The sequence below is a fragment of the Gallinula chloropus genome (assembly GCF_964237585.1).
Source record: "Gallinula chloropus genome assembly, contig: HAP1_SCAFFOLD_126, whole genome shotgun sequence".
In the NCBI taxonomy this organism is placed as follows: Eukaryota; Metazoa; Chordata; class Aves; order Gruiformes; family Rallidae; genus Gallinula; species Gallinula chloropus.
The window spans coordinates 257,855-279,281 of record NW_028168130.1 but is presented as its reverse complement, the minus strand read 5'-3'; positions in this window follow the sequence as shown (position 1 = coordinate 279,281).

Sequence of the window (21,427 nt, the reverse complement as noted above, 5' to 3'; positions counted from 1 at the left end):
GATTGTGACGCGAGGGGATTGTGACGTCATACTTTGCATTGTGACATCACAGAATGCATTGTGACGTCACAGAATGGATTGTGGGGTGTCAGACTGGATTGTGACGTCACAGAATGCATTGTGATGTCACAGAAGGGATTGTGATGTCACAGAAGGGATTGTGACATCATCGAATGGATTGTGACGCGAGGGGGTTGTGACATCACACTTTGGATTGTGACGTCACAGAATGCATTGTGACGTCACAGATTGGATTGTGACGTCACAGAACGCATTGTGACGTCACAGAATCCATTGTGACGTCATAGCATGGATTGTGACGTCACAGAATGTATTGTGACGTCACAGAATGCATTGTGACGCGAGGGGATTGTGACGTCATACTTTGCATTGTGACATCACAGAATGCATTGTGACGTCACAGAATGCATTGTTGGGTGTCAGACTGGATTGTGACGTCACAGAATGCATTGTGACGTCATAGAATGGATTGTGACGTCACAGAAGGGATTATGACATCACAGAATGCATTGTGGGGTGTCAGAATGGATTGTGACGTCACACTTTAAGTTGTGACGTCACAGAATGTATTGTGACGTCACAGAATGGATTGTGGGGTTTCAGAATGGATTGTGACGTCACACTTTGGATTGTGACGTCACAGAATGTATTGTGACGTCACAGAATGCATTGTGACGTCACAGAATGGATTGTGGGGTGTCAGACTGGATTGTGACGTCACAGAATGCATTGTGACGTCTCAGAATGTATTGTGACGTCACAGAATGGATTGTGACGCGAGGGGATTGTGACGTCACACTTTGCATTGTGACATCACAGAATGCATTGTGACGTCACAGAATGGATTGTGGGGTGTCAGACTGGATTGTGACGTCACAGAATGTATTGTGATGTCACAGAATGGATTGTGATGTCACAGAAGGGATTGTGACATCATCGAATGGATTGTGACGCGAGGGGGTTGTGACATCACACTTTGGATTGTGACGTCACAGAATGCATTGTGACGTCACAGAATGGATTGTGGGGTGTCAGACTGGATTGTGACGTCACAGAATGTATTGTGACGTCACAGAAGGGATTGTGACGTCATCGAATGGATTGTGACGCGAGGGGGTTGTGACGTCACACTTTGGATTGTGATGTCACAGAAGGGATTGTGACGTCACAGAATGGATTGTGACGCGAGGGGATTGTGACGTCACACTTTGGATTGTGACATCACAGAATGGATTGTGACGTCACAGAAGGGATTTTGACGCGAGGGGATTGTGACGTCATACTTTGCATTGTGACATCACAGAATGCATTGTGACGTCACAGAATGCATTGTGACGTCACAGAATGGATTGTGGGGTGTCAGAATGGATTGTGACGTCACAGAATGCATTGTGACGTCTCAGAATGTATTGTGACGTCACAGAATGAATTGTGACGCGAGGGGATTGTGACGTCATACTTTGCATTGTGACATCACAGAATGCATTGTGACGTCACAGAATGGATTGTGGGGTGTCAGACTGGATTGTGACGTCACAGAATGCATTGTGATGTCACAGAAGGGATTGTGATGTCACAGAAGGGATTGTGACATCATCGAATGGATTGTGACGCGAGGGGGTTGTGATGTCACACTTTGGATTGTGACGTCACAGAATGCATTGTGACTTCACAGAATGTATTGTGGGGTGTCAGAATGGATTCTGACGTCACACTTGGGATTGTGACGTCACACTTTGGATTGTGACGTCACAGAAGGCATTGTGACGTCACAGAATGTATTGTGGGGTGTCAGACTGGATTGTGACGTCACAGAATGGATTGTGACGTCACAGAAGGGATTGTGACATCATCGAATGGATTGTGACGCGAGGGGGTTGTGACGTCACACTTTGGATTGTGACGTCACAGAATGCATTGTGACGTCACAGAATGGATTGTGGGGTGTCAGAATGGATTGTTATGTCACACTTTGGATTGTGACCTCACAGAATGCATTGCGACGTCACAGAATGGATTGTGACGTCACACAATGGATTGTGACGTCACACTTTGGATTGTGACGTCACAGAATGTATTGTGACATCACAGAATGCATTGTGACGTCACAGAATTGATTGTGGGGTGTCAGACTGGATTGTGACGTCACACTTTGGATTGTGACGTCATAGCATGGATTGTGACGTCACAGAATGAATTGTGACGTCACAGAATGGATTTTGACGCGCGGGGATTGTGACGTCACACTTTGGATTGTGACGTCACAGAATGCATTGTGACGTCACAGAATGGATTGTGACGTCACAGACTGGATTGTGACGTCACAGAATGCATTGTGACGTCACAGAATGGATTGTGACGTCACAGAATGGATTGTGACGTCACAGAATGGATTGTGACTTCACACTTTGGATTGTGACCTCACAGAATGCATTGTGACGTCACAGAATGCATTGTGGGGTGTCAGACTGGATTGTGACGTCACAGAATGCATTGTGACGTCATAGAATGGATTGTGACGTCACAGAAGGGATTATGACATCACAGAATGCATTGTGGGGTGTCAGAATGGATTGTGACGTCACACTTTAAGTTGTGACGTCACAGAATGTATTGTGACGTCACAGAATGGATTGTGGGGTTTCAGAATGGATTGTGACGTCACACTTTGGATTGTGACGTCACAGAATGTATTGTGACGTCACAGAATGCATTGTGACGTCACAGAATGGATTGTGGGGTGTCAGACTGGATTGTGACGTCACAGAATGCATTGTGACGTCTCAGAATGTATTGTGACGTCACAGAATGGATTGTGACGCGAGGGGATTGTGACGTCACACTTTGCATTGTGACATCACAGAATGCATTGTGACGTCACAGAATGGATTGTGGGGTGTCAGACTGGATTGTGACGTCACAGAATGTATTGTGATGTCACAGAATGTATTGTGATGTCACAGAAGGGATTGTGACATCATCGAAAGGATTGTGACGCGAGGGGGTTGTGACATCACACTTTGGATTGTGACGTCACAGAATGCATTGTGACGTCACAGAATGGATTGTGGGGTGTCAGACTGGATTGTGACGTCACAGAATGTATTGTGACGTCACAGAAGGGATTGTGACATCATCGAATGGATTGTGACGCGAGGGGGTTGTGACGTCACACTTTGGATTGTGATGTCACAGAAGGGATTGTGACGTCACAGAATGGATTGTGACGCGAGGGGATTGTGACGTCACACTTTGGATTGTGACATCACAGAATGGATTGTGACGTCACAGAAGGGATTTTGACGCGAGGGGATTGTGACGTCACACTTTGGATTGTGACGTCACAGAATGCATTGTGACGTCACAGAATGGATTGTGGGGTGTCAGAATGGATTGTGACGTCACAGAATGCATTGTGACGTCTCAGAATGTATTGTGACGTCACAGAATGAATTGTGACGCGAGGGGATTGTGACGTCATACTTTGCATTGTGACATCACAGAATGCATTGTGACGTCACAGAATGGATTGTGGGGTGTCAGACTGGATTGTGACGTCACAGAATGCATTGTGATGTCACAGAAGGGATTGTGATGTCACAGAAGGGATTGTGACATCATCGAATGGATTGTGACGCGAGGGGGTTGTGACGTCACACTTTGGATTGTGACGTCACAGAATGCATTGTGACTTCACAGAATGTATTGTGGGGTGTCAGAATGGATTCTGACGTCACACTTTGGATTGTGACGTCACACTTTGGATTGTGACGTCACAGAAGGCATTGTGACGTCACAGAATGTATTGTGGGGTGTCAGACTGGATTGTGACGTCACAGAATGGATTGTGACGTCACAGAAGGGATTGTGACATCATCGAATGGATTGTGACGCGAGGGGGTTGTGACGTCACACTTTGGATTGTGACGTCACAGAAGGGATTGTGACGTCAAAGAATGGATTGTGATGCGAGGGGATTGTGCCGTCACACTTTGGATTGTGACGTCACAGAATGGATTGTGACGTCACAGAATGAATTCTGACGTCACAGAATGGATTGTGACGTGAGGGGATTGTGACGTCACACTTTGGATTGTGACGTCATAGCATGGATTGTGACGTCACAGAATGAATTGTGACGTCACAGAATGGATTTTGACGCGCGGGGATTGTGACGTCACACTTTGGATTGTGACGTCACAGAATGCATTGTGACGTCACAGAATGGATTGTGGGGTGTCAGACTGGATTGTGACGTCACAGAATGCATTGTGACGTCACAGAATGGATTGTGATGTCACAGAATGGATTGTGACGTCACAGAATGGATTGTGACTTCACACTTTGGATTGTGACCTCACAGAATGCATTGTGACGTCACAGAATGGATTGTGGGGTGTCAGACTGGATTGTGACGTCACAGAATGCATTGTGACGTCACAGAAGGGATTGTGACGTCACAGAATGCATTGTGACGCGAGCGGATTGTGACGTCACACTTTGGATTGTGACCTCACAGAATGCATTGTGACGTCACAGAATGGATTGTGGGGTGTCAGACTGGATTGTGACGTCACAGAATGCATTGTGACGTCACAGAAGGGATTGTGACGTCACAGAATGCATTGTGACGTCACAGAATGGATTGTGGGGTGTTAGACTGGATTGTGACGTCACAGAATGCATTGTGACGTCACAGAAGGGATTGTGACGTCACAGAATGCATTGTGACATCACAGAATGGATTGTGATGCGAGGGGATTGTGACGTCACACTTTGGATTGTGACGTCACAGAATGCATTGTGACGTCACAGAATGGATTGTGGGGTGTCAGAATGGATTGTTACGTCACACTTTGGATTGTGACCTCACAGAATGCATTGCGACGTCACAGAATGGATTGTGATGTCACAGAAGGGATTGTGACATCATCGAATGTATTGTGACGCGAGGGGTTTGTGATGTCACACTTTGGATTGTGACGTCAGAGAATGTATTGTGACGTCACAGAATGCATTGTTGGGTGTCAGACTGGATTGTGACGTCACAGAATGCATTGTGATGTCATAGAATGGATTGTGACGTCACAGAAGGGATTATGACATCACAGAATGCATTGTGGGGTGTCAGAATGGATTGTGACGTCACACTTTAAGTTGTGACGTCACAGAATGTATTGTGACGTCACAGAATGGATTGTGGGGTTTCAGAATGGATTGTGACGTCACACTTTGGATTGTGACGTCACAGAATGTATTGTGACGTCACAGAATGCATTGTGACGTCACAGAATGGATTGTGGGGTGTCAGACTGGATTGTGACGTCACAGAATGCATTGTGACGTCTCAGAATGTATTGTGACGTCACAGAATGGATTGTGACGCGAGGGGATTGTGACGTCACACTTTGCATTGTGACATCACAGAATGCATTGTGACGTCACAGAATGGATTGTGGGGTGTCAGACTGGATTGTGACGTCACAGACTGGATTGTGACGTCACAGAATGTATTGTGACGTCACAGAAGGGATTGTGACATCATCGAATGGATTGTGACGCGAGGGGGTTGTGACGTCACACTTTGGATTGTGATGTCACAGAAGGGATTGTGACGTCACAGAATGGATTGTGACGCGAGGGGATTGTGACATCACACTTTGGATTGTGACATCACAGAATGGATTGTGACGTCACAGAAGGGATTTTGACGCGAGGGGATTGTGACGTCACACTTTGGATTGTGACCTCACAGAATGCATTGTGACGTCACAGAATGGATTGTGGGGTGTCAGAATGGATTGTGACGTCACAGAATGCATTGTGACATCTCAGAATGTATTGTGACGTCACAGAATGAATTGTGACGCGAGGGGATTGTGACGTCATACTTTGCATTGTGACATCACAGAATGCATTGTGACGTCACAGAATGGATTGTGGGGTGTCAGACTGGATTGTGACGTCACAGAATGCATTGTGATGTCACAGAAGGGATTGTGATGTCACAGAAGGGATTGTGACATCATCGAATGGATTGTGACGCGAGGGGGTTGTGATGTCACACTTTGGATTGTGACGTCACAGAATGCATTGTGACTTCACAGAATGTATTGTGGGGTGTCAGAATGGATTCTGACGTCACACTTGGGATTGTGACGTCACACTTTGGATTGTGACGTCACAGAAGGCATTGTGACGTCACAGAATGTATTGTGGGGTGTCAGACTGGATTGTGACGTCACAGAATGGATTGTGACGTCACAGAAGGGATTGTGACATCATCGAATGGATTGTGACGCGAGGGGGTTGTGACGTCACACTTTGGATTGTGACGTCACAGAAGGGATTGTGACGTCAAAGAATGGATTGTGATGCGAGGGGATTGTGCCGTCACACTTTGGATTGTGACGTCACAGAATGGATTGTGACGTCACAGAATGAATTCTGACGTCACAGAATGGATTGTGACGTGAGGGGATTGTGACGTCACACTTTGGATTGTGACGTCATAGCATGGATTGTGACGTCACAGAATGAATTGTGACGTCACAGAATGGATTTTGACGCGCGGGGATTGTGACGTCACACTTTGGATTGTGACGTCACAGAATGCATTGTGACGTCACAGAATGGATTGTGGGGTGTCAGACTGGATTGTGACGTCACAGAATGCATTGTGACGTCACAGAATGGATTGTGATGTCACAGAATGGATTGTGACGTCACAGAATGGATTGTGACTTCACACTTTGGATTGTGACCTCACAGAATGCATTGTGACGTCACAGAATGGATTGTGGGGTGTCAGACTGGATTGTGACGTCACAGAATGCATTGTGACGTCACAGAAGGGATTGTGACGTCACAGAATGCATTGTGACGCGAGCGGATTGTGACGTCACACTTTGGATTGTGACCTCACAGAATGCATTGTGACGTCACAGAATGGATTGTGGGGTGTCAGACTGGATTGTGACGTCACAGAATGCATTGTGACGTCACAGAAGGGATTGTGACGTCACAGAATGCATTGTGACTTCACAGAATGGATTCTGAAGCGAGGGGATTGTGACGTCACACTTTGGATTGTGACGTCACAGAATGCATTGTGACGTCACAGAATGCATTGTGACGTCACAGAATGCATTGTGACTTCACACTTTGGATTGTGACGTCACAGAATGCATTGTGACGTCACAGAATGGATTGTGGGGTGTCAGAATGGATTGTGACGTCACACTTTGCATTGTGACCTCACAGAATGCATTGTGACGTCACAGAATGGATTGTGGGGTGTCAGAATGGATTGTGACGTCACACTTTGGATTGTGACGTCACATAATGCATTGTGACTTCACAGAATGTATTGTGGGGTGTCAGAATGGATTCTGACGTCACACTTGGGATTGTGACGTCACACTATGGATTGTGACGTCACAGAAGGGATTATGACATCACAGAATGGATTGTGGGTTGTCAGAATGGATTGTGACGTCACACTTTGGATTGTGACGTCACAGAATGCATTGTGACTTCACAGAATGTATTGTGGGGTGTCAGAATGGATTCTGACGTCACACTTGGGATTGTGACGTCACACTTTGGATTGTGACGTCACAGAAGGCATTGTGACGTCACAGAATGTATTGTGAAGTGTCAGACTGGATTGTGACGTCACAGAATGTATTGTGACGTCACAGAAGGGATTGTGACATCATCGAATGGATTGTGACGTGAGGGGGTTGTGACGTCACACTTTGGATTGTGACATCACAGAAGGGATTGTGACGTCACAGAATGGATTGTGACGCGAGGGGATTGTGACGTCACACTTTGGATTGTGACCTCACAGAATGCATTGTGACGTCACAGAATGGATTGTGACGTGAGGGGATTGTGACGTCACACTTTGGATTGTGACCTCACAGAATGCATTGTGACGTCACAGAATGGATTGTGGGGTGTTAGACTGGATTGTGACGTCACAGAATGCATTGTGACGTCACAGAATGTATTGTGACGTCACACTTTGGATTGTGACGTCACAGAATGTACTGTGACGTCACAGAATGCATTGTGACGTCACAGACTGGATTGTGACGTCACAGAATGCATTGTGACGCGAGCGGATTGTGACGTCACACTTTGGATTGTGACGTCACAGAAGGCATTGTGACGTCACAGAATGGATTGTGGGGTGTTAGACTGGATTGTGACGTCACAGAATGCATTGTGACGTCACAGAAGGGATTGTGACGTCACAGAATGCATTGTGACATCACAGAATGGATTGTGATGCGAGGGGATTGTGACGTCACAGTTTGGATTGTGACGTCACAGAATCCATTGTGACGTCACAGAATGGATTGTGGGGTGTCAGAATGGATTGTTACGTCACACTTTGGATTGTGACCTCACAGAATGCATTGCGACGTCACAGAATGGATTGTGATGTCACAGAAGGGATTGTGACATCATCGAATGTATTGTGACGCGAGGGGTTTGTGATGTCACACTTTGGATTGTGACGTCAGAGAATGTATTGTGACGTCACAGAATGCATTGTTGGGTGTCAGACTGGATTGTGACGTCACAGAATGCATTGTGACGTCATAGAATGGATTGTGACGTCACAGAAGGGATTATGACATCACAGAATGCATTGTGGGGTGTCAGAATGGATTGTGACGTCACACTTTAAGTTGTGACGTCACAGAATGTATTGTGACGTCACAGAATGGATTGTGGGGTTTCAGAATGGATTGTGACGTCACACTTTGGATTGTGACGTCACAGAATGTATTGTGACGTCACAGAATGCATTGTGACGTCACAGAATGGATTGTGGGGTGTCAGACTGGATTGTGACGTCACAGAATGCATTGTGACGTCTCAGAATGTATTGTGACGTCACAGAATGGATTGTGACGCGAGGGGATTGTGACGTCATACTTTGCATTGTGACATCACAGAATGCATTGTGACGTCACAGAATGGATTGTGGGGTGTCAGACTGGATTGTGACGTCACAGAATGTATTGTGATGTCACAGAATGGATTGTGATGTCACAGAAGGGATTGTGACATCATCGAATGGATTGTGACGCGAGGGGGTTGTGACATCACACTTTGGATTGTGACGTCACAGAATGCATTGTGACGTCACAGATTGGATTGTGACGTCACAGAACGCATTGTGACGTCACAGAATCCATTGTGACGTCATAGCATGGATTGTGACGTCACAGAATGTATTGTGACGTCACAGAATGGATTGTGACGCGAGGGGATTGTGACGTCATACTTTGCATTGTGACATCACAGAATGCATTGTGACGTCACAGAATGGATTGTGGGGTGTCAGAATGGATTGTGACGTCACAGAATCCATTGTGATGTCACAGAAGGGATTGTGATGTCACAGAAGGGATTGTGACATCATCGAATGGATTGTGACGCGAGGGGGTTGTGACATCACACTTTGGATTGTGACGTCACAGAATGCATTGTGACGTCACAGAATGGATTGTGACGCGAGGGGATTGTGACGTCACACTTTGGATTGTGACGTCACAGAATATATTGTGACGTCACAGAAGGGATTTTGACGCGAGGGGATTGTGACGTCACACTTTGGATTGTGACGTCACAGAATGCATTGTGACGTCACAGAATGGATTGTGGGGTGTCAGAATGGATTGTGACGTCACAGAATGCATTGTGACGTCTCAGAATGTATTGTGACGTCACAGAATGAATTGTGACGCGAGGGGATTGTGACGTCATACTTTGCATTGTGACATCACAGAATGCATTGTGACGTCACAGAATGGATTGTGGGGTGTCAGACTGGATTGTGACGTCACAGAATGCATTGTGATGTCACAGAAGGGATTGTGATGTCACAGAAGGGATTGTGACATCATCGAATGGATTGTGACGCGAGGGGGTTGTGATGTCACACTTTGGATTGTGACGTCACAGAACGCATTGTGACGTCACAGAATGGATTGTGGGGTGTCAGACTGGATTGTGACGTCACACTTTGGATTGTGACGTCACAGAATGCATTGTGACTTCACAGAATGTATTGTGGGGTGTCAGAATGGATTCTGACGTCACACTTGGGATTGTGACGTCACACTTTGGATTGTGACGTCACAGAAGGCATTGTGACGTCATAGCATGGATTGTGACGTCACAGAATGTATTGTGACGTCACAGAATGGATTGTGACGCGAGGGGATTGTGACGTCATACTTTGCATTGTGACATCACAGAATGCATTGTGACGTCACAGAATGGATTGTGGGGTGTCAGAATGGATTGTGACGTCACAGAATGTATTGTGATGTCACAGAAGGGATTGTGATGTCACAGAAGGGATTGTGACATCATCGAATGGATTGTGACGCGAGGGGGTTGTGACATCACACTTTGGATTGTGACGTCACAGAATGCATTGTGACGTCACAGAATGGATTGTGACGCGAGGGGATTGTGACGTCACACTTTGGATTGTGACGTCACAGAATATATTGTGACGTCACAGAAGGGATTTTGACGCGAGGGGATTGTGACGTCACACTTTGGATTGTGACGTCACAGAATGCATTGTGACGTCACAGAATGGATTGTGGGGTGTCAGAATGGATTGTGACGTCACAGAATGCATTGTGACGTCTCAGAATGTATTGTGACGTCACAGAATGAATTGTGACGCGAGGGGATTGTGACGTCATACTTTGCATTGTGACATCACAGAATGCATTGTGACGTCACAGAATGGATTGTGGGGTGTCAGACTGGATTGTGACGTCACAGAATGCATTGTGATGTCACAGAAGGGATTGTGATGTCACAGAAGGGATTGTGACATCATCGAATGGATTGTGACGCGAGGGGGTTGTGATGTCACACTTTGGATTGTGACGTCACAGAATGCATTGTGACTTCACAGAATGTATTGTGGGGTGTCAGAATGGATTCTGACGTCACACTTGGGATTGTGACGTCACACTTTGGATTGTGACGTCACAGAAGGCATTGTGACGTCACAGAATGTATTGTGGGGTGTCAGACTGGATTGTGACGTCACAGAATGGATTGTGACGTCACAGAAGGGATTGTGACATCATCGAATGGATTGTGACGCGAGGGGGTTGTGACGTCACACTTTGGATTGTGACGTCACAGAAGGGATTGTGACGTCAAAGAATGGATTGTGATGCGAGGGGATTGTGCCGTCACACTTTGGATTGTGACGTCACAGAATGGATTGTGACGTCACAGAATGAATTCTGACGTCACAGAATGGATTGTGACGTGAGGGGATTGTGACGTCACACTTTGGATTGTGACGTCATAGCATGGATTGTGACGTCACAGAATGAATTGTGACGTCACAGAATGAATTGTGACGTCACAGAATGGATTTTGACGCGCGGGGATTGTGACGTCACACTTTGGATTGTGACGTCACAGAATGCATTGTGACGTCACAGAATGGATTGTGGGGTGTCAGACTGGATTGTGACGTCACAGAATGCATTGTGACGTCACAGAATGGATTGTGATGTCACAGAATGGATTGTGACGTCACAGAATGGATTGTGACTTCACACTTTGGATTGTGACGTCACAGAATGCATTGTGACGTCACAGAATGGATTGTGGGGTGTCAGACTGGATTGTGACGTCACAGAATGCATTGTGACGTCACAGAAGGGATTGTGACGTCACAGAATGCATTGTGACGCGAGCGGATTGTGACGTCACACTTTGGATTGTGACCTCACAGAATGCATTGTGACGTCACAGAATGGATTGTGGGGTGTCAGACTGGATTGTGACGTCACAGAATGCATTGTGACGTCACAGAAGGGATTGTGACGTCACAGAATGCATTGTGACTTCAGAGAATGGATTCTGAAGCGAGGGGATTGTGACGTCACACTTTGGATTGTGACGTCACAGAATGCATTGTGACGTCACAGAATGCATTGTGACGTCACAGAATGCATTGTGACTTCACACTTTGGATTGTGACGTCACAGAATGCATTGTGACGTCACAGAATGGATTGTGGGGTGTCAGAATGGATTGTGACGTCACACTTTGCATTGTGACCTCACAGAATGCATTGTGACGTCACAGAATGGATTGTGGGGTGTCAGAATGGATTGTGACGTCACACTTTGGATTGTGACGTCACATAATGCATTGTGACTTCACAGAATTTATTGTGGGGTGTCAGAATGGATTCTGACGTCACACTTGGGATTGTGACGTCACACTATGGATTGTGACGTCACAGAAGGGATTATGACATCACAGAATGGATTGTGGGTTGTCAGAATGGATTGTGACGTCACACTTTGGATTGTGACGTCACAGAATGCATTGTGACTTCACAGAATGTATTGTGGGGTGTCAGAATGGATTCTGACGTCACACTTGGGATTGTGACGTCACACTTTGGATTGTGACGTCACAGAAGGCATTGTGACGTCACAGAATGTATTGTGAAGTGTCAGACTGGATTGTGACGTCACAGAATGTATTGTGACGTCACAGAAGGGATTGTGACATCATCGAATGGATTGTGACGTGAGGGGGTTGTGACGTCACACTTTGGATTGTGACATCCCAGAAGGGATTGTGACGTCACAGAATGGATTGTGACGCGAGGGGATTGTGACGTCACACTTTGGATTGTGACCTCACAGTATGCATTGTGACGTCACAGAATGGATTGTGACGTGAGGGGATTGTGACGTCACACTTTGGATTGTGACCTCACAGAATGCATTGTGACGTCACAGAATGGATTGTGGGGTGTTAGACTGGATTGTGACGTCACAGAATGCATTGTGACGTCACAGAATGTATTGTGACGTCACACTTTGGATTGTGACGTCACAGAATGTACTGTGACGTCACAGAATGCATTGTGACGTCACAGACTGGATTGTGACGTCACAGAATGCATTGTGACGCGAGCGGATTGTGACGTCACACTTTGGATTGTGACGTCACAGAAGGCATTGTGACGTCACAGAATGGATTGTGGGGTGTTAGACTGGATTGTGACGTCACAGAATGCATTGTGACGTCACAGAAGGGATTGTGACGTCACAGAATGCATTGTGACATCACAGAATGGATTGTGATGCGAGGGGATTGTGACGTCACACTTTGGATTGTGACGTCACAGAATCCATTGTGACGTCACAGAATGGATTGTGGGGTGTCAGAATGGATTGTTACGTCACACTTTGGATTGTGACCTCACAGAATGCATTGCGACGTCACAGAATGGATTGTGATGTCACAGAAGGGATTGTGACATCATCGAATGTATTGTGACGCGAGGGGTTTGTGATGTCACACTTTGGATTGTGACGTCAGAGAATGTATTGTGACGTCACAGAATGCATTGTTGGGTGTCAGACTGGATTGTGACGTCACAGAATGCATTGTGACGTCATAGAATGGATTGTGACGTCACAGAAGGGATTATGACATCACAGAATGCATTGTGGGGTGTCAGAATGGATTGTGACGTCACACTTTAAGTTGTGACGTCACAGAATGTATTGTGACGTCACAGAATGGATTGTGGGGTTTCAGAATGGATTGTGACGTCACACTTTGGATTGTGACGTCACAGAATGTATTGTGACGTCACAGAATGCATTGTGACGTCACAGAATGGATTGTGGGGTGTCAGACTGGATTGTGACGTCACAGAATGCATTGTGACGTCTCAGAATGTATTGTGACGTCACAGAATGGATTGTGACGCGAGGGGATTGTGACGTCATACTTTGCATTGTGACATCACAGAATGCATTGTGACGTCACAGAATGGATTGTGGGGTGTCAGACTGGATTGTGACGTCACAGAATGTATTGTGATGTCACAGAATGGATTGTGATGTCACAGAAGGGATTGTGACATCATCGAATGTATTGTGACGCGAGGGGGTTGTGACATCACACTTTGGATTGTGACGTCACAGAATGCATTGTGACGTCACAGATTGGATTGTGACGTCACAGAACGCATTGTGACGTCACAGAATCCATTGTGACGTCATAGCATGGATTGTGACGTCACAGAATGTATTGTGACGTCACAGAATGGATTGTGACGCGAGGGGATTGTGACGTCATACTTTGCATTGTGACATCACAGAATGCATTGTGACGTCACAGAATGGATTGTGGGGTGTCAGAATGGATTGTGACGTCACAGAATCCATTGTGATGTCACAGAAGGGATTGTGATGTCACAGAAGGGATTGTGACATCATCGAATGGATTGTGACGCGAGGGGGTTGTGACATCACACTTTGGATTGTGACGTCACAGAATGCATTGTGACGTCACAGAATGGATTGTGACGCGAGGGGATTGTGACGTCACACTTTGGATTGTGACGTAACAGAATATATTGTGACGTCACAGAAGGGATTTTGACGCGAGGGGATTGTGACGTCACACTTTGGATTGTGACGTCACAGAATGCATTGTGACGTCACAGAATGGATTGTGGGGTGTCAGAATGGATTGTGACGTCACAGAATGCATTGTGACGTCTCAGAATGTATTGTGACGTCACAGAATGAATTGTGACGCGAGGGGATTGTGACGTCATACTTTGCATTGTGACATCACAGAATGCATTGTGACGTCACAGAATGGATTGTGGGGTGTCAGACTGGATTGTGACGTCACAGAATGCATTGTGATGTCACAGAAGGGATTGTGATGTCACAGAAGGGATTGTGACATCATCGAATGGATTGTGACGCGAGGGGGTTGTGATGTCACACTTTGGATTGTGACGTCACAGAACGCATTGTGACGTCACAGAATGGATTGTGGGGTGTCAGACTGGATTGTGACGTCACACTTTGGATTGTGACGTCACAGAATGCATTGTGACTTCACAGAATGTATTGTGGGGTGTCAGAATGGATTCTGACGTCACACTTGGGATTGTGACGTCACACTTTGGATTGTGACGTCACAGAAGGCATTGTGACGTCATAGCATGGATTGTGACGTCACAGAATGTATTGTGACGTCACAGAATGGATTGTGACGCGAGGGGATTGTGACGTCATACTTTGCATTGTGACATCACAGAATGCATTGTGACGTCACAGAATGGATTGTGGGGTGTCAGAATGGATTGTGACGTCACAGAATGTATTGTGATGTCACAGAAGGGATTGTGATGTCACAGAAGGGATTGTGACATCATCGAATGGATTGTGACGCGAGGGGGTTGTGACATCACACTTTGGATTGTGACGTCACAGAATGCATTGTGACGTCACAGAATGGATTGTGACGCGAGGGGATTGTGACGTCACACTTTGGATTGTGACGTCACAGAATATATTGTGACGTCACAGAAGGGATTTTGACGCGAGGGGATTGTGACGTCACACTTTGGATTGTGACCTCACAGAATGCATTGTGACGTCACAGAATGGATTGTGGGGTGTCAGAATGGATTGTGACGTCACAGAATGCATTGTGACGTCTCAGAATGTATTGTGACGTCACAGAATGAATTGTGACGCGAGGGGATTGTGACGTCATACTTTGCATTGTGACATCACAGAATGCATTGTGACGTCACAGAATGGATTGTGGGGTGTCAGACTGGATTGTGACGTCACAGAATGCATTGTGATGTCACAGAAGGGATTGTGATGTCACAGAAGGGATTGTGACATCATCGAATGGATTGTGACGCGAGGGGGTTGTGATGTCACACTTTGGATTGTGACGTCACAGAATGCATTGTGACTTCACAGAATGTATTGTGGGGTGTCAGAATGGATTCTGACGTCACACTTGGGATTGTGACGTCACACTTTGGATTGTGACGTCACAGAAGGCATTGTGACGTCACAGAATGTATTGTGGGGTGTCAGACTGGATTGTGACGTCACAGAATGGATTGTGACGTCACAGAAGGGATTGTGACATCATCGAATGGATTGTGACGCGAGGGGGTTGTGACGTCACACTTTGGATTGTGACGTCACAGAAGGGATTGTGACGTCAAAGAATGGATTGTGACGCGAGGGGATTGTGACGTCACACTTTGGATTGTGACCTCACAGAATGCATTGTGACGTCACAGAATGGATTGTGACGTGAGGGGATTGTGACGTCACACTTTGGATTGTGACCTCACAGAATGCATTGTGACGTCACAGAATGGATTGTGGGGTGTTAGACTGGATTGTGACGTCACAGAATGCATTGTGACGTCACAGAATGTATTGTGACGTCACACTTTGGATTGTGACGTCACAGAATGTACTGTGACGTCACAGAATGCATTGTGACGTCACAGACTGGATTGTGACGTCACAGAATGCATTGTGACGCGAGCGGATTGTGACGTCACACTTTGGATTGTGACGTCACAGAAGGCATTGTGACGTCACAGAATGGATTGTGGGGTGTTAGACTGGATTGTGACGTCACAGAATGCATTGTGATGTCACAGAAGGGATTGTGACGTCACAGAATGCATTGTGACATCACAGAATGGATTGTGATGCGAGGGGATTGTGACGTCACACTTTGGATTGTGACGTCACAGAATCCATTGTGACGTCACAGAATGGATTGTGGGGTGTCAGAATGGATTGTTACGTCACACTTTGGATTGTGACCTCACAGAATGCATTGCGACGTCACAGAATGGATTGTGATGTCACAGAAGGGATTGTGACATCATCGAATGTATTGTGACGCGAGGGGTTTGTGATGTCACACTTTGGATTGTGACGTCAGAGAATGTATTGTGACGTCACAGAATGCATTGTTGGGTGTCAGACTGGATTGTGACGTCACAGAATGCATTGTGACGTCATAGAATGGATTGTGACGTCACAGAAGGGATTATGACATCACAGAATGCATTGTGGGGTGTCAGAATGGATTGTGACGTCACACTTTAAGTTGTGACGTCACAGAATGTATTGTGACGTCACAGAATGGATTGTGGGGTTTCAGAATGGATTGTGACGTCACACTTTGGATTGTGACGTCACAGAATGTATTGTGACGTCACAGAATGCATTGTGACGTCACAGAATGGATTGTGGGGTGTCAGACTGGATTGTGACGTCACAGAATGCATTGTGACGTCTCAGAATGTATTGTGACGTCACAGAATGGATTGTGACGCGAGGGGATTGTGACGTCATACTTTGCATTGTGACATCACAGAATGCATTGTGACGTCACAGAATGGATTGTGGGGTGTCAGACTGGATTGTGACGTCACAGAATGTATTGTGATGTCACAGAATGGATTGTGATGTCACAGAAGGGATTGTGACATCATCGAATGGATTGTGACGCGAGGGGGTTGTGACATCACACTTTGGATTGTGACGTCACAGAATGCATTGTGACGTCACAGATTGGATTGTGACGTCACAGAACGCATTGTGACGTCACAGAATCCATTGTGACGTCATAGCATGGATTGTGACGTCACAGAATGTATTGTGACGTCACAGAATGGATTGTGACGCGAGGGGATTGTGACGTCATACTTTGCATTGTGACATCACAGAATGCATTGTGACGTCACAGAATGGATTGTGGGGTGTCAGAATGGATTGTGACGTCACAGAATCCATTGTGATGTCACAGAAGGGATTGTGATGTCACAGAAGGGATTGTGACATCATCGAATGGATTGTGACGCGAGGGGGTTGTGACATCACACTTTGGATTGTGACGTCACAGAATGCATTGTGACGTCACAGAATGGATTGTGACGCGAGGGGATTGTGACGTCACACTTTGGATTGTGACGTCACAGAATATATTGTGACGTCACAGAAGGGATTTTGACGCGAGGGGATTGTGACGTCACACTTTGGATTGTGACGTCACAGAATGCATTGTGACGTCACAGAATGGATTGTGGGGTGTCAGAATGGATTGTGACGTCACAGAATGCATTGTGACGTCTCAGAATGTATTGTGACGTCACAGAATGAATTGTGACGCGAGGGGATTGTGACGTCATACTTTGCATTGTGACATCACAGAATGCATTGTGACGTCACAGAATGGATTGTGGGGTGTCAGACTGGATTGTGACGTCACAGAATGCATTGTGATGTCACAGAAGGGATTGTGATGTCACAGAAGGGATTGTGACATCATCGAATGGATTGTGACGCGAGGGGGTTGTGATGTCACACTTTGGATTGTGACGTCACAGAACGCATTGTGACGTCACAGAATGGATTGTGGGGTGTCAGACTGGATTGTGACGTCACACTTTGGATTGTGACGTCACAGAATGCATTGTGACTTCACAGAATGTATTGTGGGGTGTCAGAATGGATTCTGACGTCACACTTGGGATTGTGACGTCACACTTTGGATTGTGACGTCACAGAAGGCATTGTGACGTCATAGCATGGATTGTGACGTCACAGAATGTATTGTGACGTCACAGAATGGATTGTGACGCGAGGGGATTGTGACGTCATACTTTGCATTGTGACATCACAGAATGCATTGTGACGTCACAGAATGGATTGTGGGGTGTCAGAATGGATTGTGACGTCACAGAATGTATTGTGATGTCACAGAAGGGATTGTGATGTCACAGAAGGGATTGTGACATCATCGAATGGATTGTGACGCGAGGGGGTTGTGACATCACACTTTGGATTGTGACGTCACAGAATGCATTGTGACGTCACAGAATGGATTGTGACGCGAGGGGATTGTGACGTCACACTTTGGATTGTGACGTCACAGAATATATTGTGACGTCACAGAAGGGATTTTGACGCGAGGGGATTGTGACGTCACACTTTGGATTGTGACGTCACAGAATGCATTGTGACGTCACAGAATGGATTGTGGGGTGTCAGAATGGATTGTGACGTCACAGAATGCATTGTGACGTCTCAGAATGTATTGTGACGTCACAGAATGAATTGTGACGCGAGGGGATTGTGACGTCATACTTTGCATTGTGACATCACAGAATGCATTGTGACGTCACAGAATGGATTGTGGGGTGTCAGACTGGATTGTGACGTCACAGAATGCATTGTGATGTCACAGAAGGGATTGTGATGTCACAGAAGGGATTGTGACATCATCGAATGGATTGTGACGCGAGGGGGTTGTGATGTCACACTTTGGATTGTGACGTCACAGAATGCATTGTGACTTCACAGAATGTATTGTGGGGTGTCAGAATGGATTCTGACGTCACACTTGGGATTGTGACGTCACACTTTGGATTGTGACGTCACAGAAGGCATTGTGACGTCACAGAATGTATTGTGGGGTGTCAGACTGGATTGTGACGTCACAGAATGGATTGTGACGTCACAGAAGGGATTGTGACATCATCGAATGGATTGTGACGCGAGGGGGTTGTGACGTCACACTTTGGATTGTGACGTCACAGAAGGGATTGTGACGTCAAAGAATGGATTGTGATGCGAGGGGATTGTGCCGTCACACTTTGGATTGTGACGTCACAGAATGGATTGTGACGTCACAGAATGAATTCTGACGTCACAGAATGGATTGTGACGTGAGGGGATTGTGACGTCACACTTTGGATTGTGACGTCATAGCATGGATTGTGACGTCACAGAATGAATTGTGACGTCACAGAATGAATTGTGACGTCACAGAATGGATTTTGACGCGCGGGGATTGTGACGTCACACTTTGGATTGTGACGTCACAGAATGCATTGTGACGTCACAGAATGGATTGTGGGGTGTCAGACTGGATTGTGACGTCACAGAATGCATTGTGACGTCACAGAATGGATTGTGATGTCACAGAATGGATTGTGACGTCACAGAATGGATTGTGACTTCACACTTTGGATTGTGACCTCACAGAATGCATTGTGACGTCACAGAATGGATTGTGGGGTGTCAGACTGGATTGTGACGTCACAGAATGCATTGTGACGTCACAGAAGGGATTGTGACGTCACAGAATGCATTGTGACGCGAGCGGATTGTGACGTCACACTTTGGATTGTGACCTCACAGAATGCATTGTGACGTCACAGAATGGATTGTGGGGTGTCAGACTGGATTGTGACGTCACAGAATGCATTGTGACGTCACAGAAGGGATTGTGACGTCACAGAATGCATTGTGACTTCACAGAATGGATTCTGAAGCGAGGGGATTGTGACGTCACACTTTGGATTGTGACGTCACAGAATGCATTGTGACGTCACAGAATGCATTGTGACGTCACAGAATGCATTGTGACTTCACACTTTGGATTGTGACGTCACAGAATGCATTGTGACGTCACAGAATGGATTGTGGGGTGTCAGAATGGATTGTGACGTCACACTTTGCATTGTGACCTCACAGAATGCATTGTGACGTCACAGAATGGATTGTGGGGTGTCAGAATGGATTGTGACGTCACACTTTGGATTGTGACGTCACATAATGCATTGTGACTTCACAGAATTTATTGTGGGGTGTCAGAATGGATTCTGACGTCACACTTGGGATTGTGACGTCACACTATGGATTGTGACGTCACAGAAGGGATTATGACATCACAGAATGGATTGTGGGTTGTCAGAATGGATTGTGACGTCACACTTTGGATTGTGACGTCACAGAATGCATTGTGACTTCACAGAATGTATTGTGGGGTGTCAGAATGGATTCTGACGTCACACTTGGGATTGTGACGTCACACTTTGGATTGTGACGTCACAGAAGGCATTGTGACGTCACAGAATGTATTGTGAAGTGTCAGACTGGATTGTGACGTCACAGAATGTATTGTGACGTCACAGAAGGGATTGTGACATCATCGAATGGATTGTGACGTGAGGGGGTTGTGACGTCACACTTTGGATTGTGACATCCCAGAAGGGATTGTGACGTCACAGAATGGATTGTGACGCGAGGGGATTGTGACGTCACACTTTGGATTGTGACCTCACAGAATGCATTGTGACGTCACAGAATGGATTGTGACGTGAGGGGATTGTGACGTCACACTTTGGATTGTGACCTCACAGAATGCATTGTGACGTCACAGAATGGATTGTGGGGTGTTAGACTGGATTGTGACGTCACAGAATGCATTGTGACGTCACAGAATGTATTGTGACGTCACACTTTGGATTGTGACGTCACAGAATGTACTGTGACGTCACAGAATGCATTGTGACGTCACAGACTGGATTGTGACGTCACAGAATGCATTGTGACGCGAGCGGATTGTGACGTCACACTTTGGATTGTGACGTCACAGAAGGCATTGTGACGTCACAGAATGGATTGTGGGGTGTTAGACTGGATTGTGACGTCACAGAATGCAT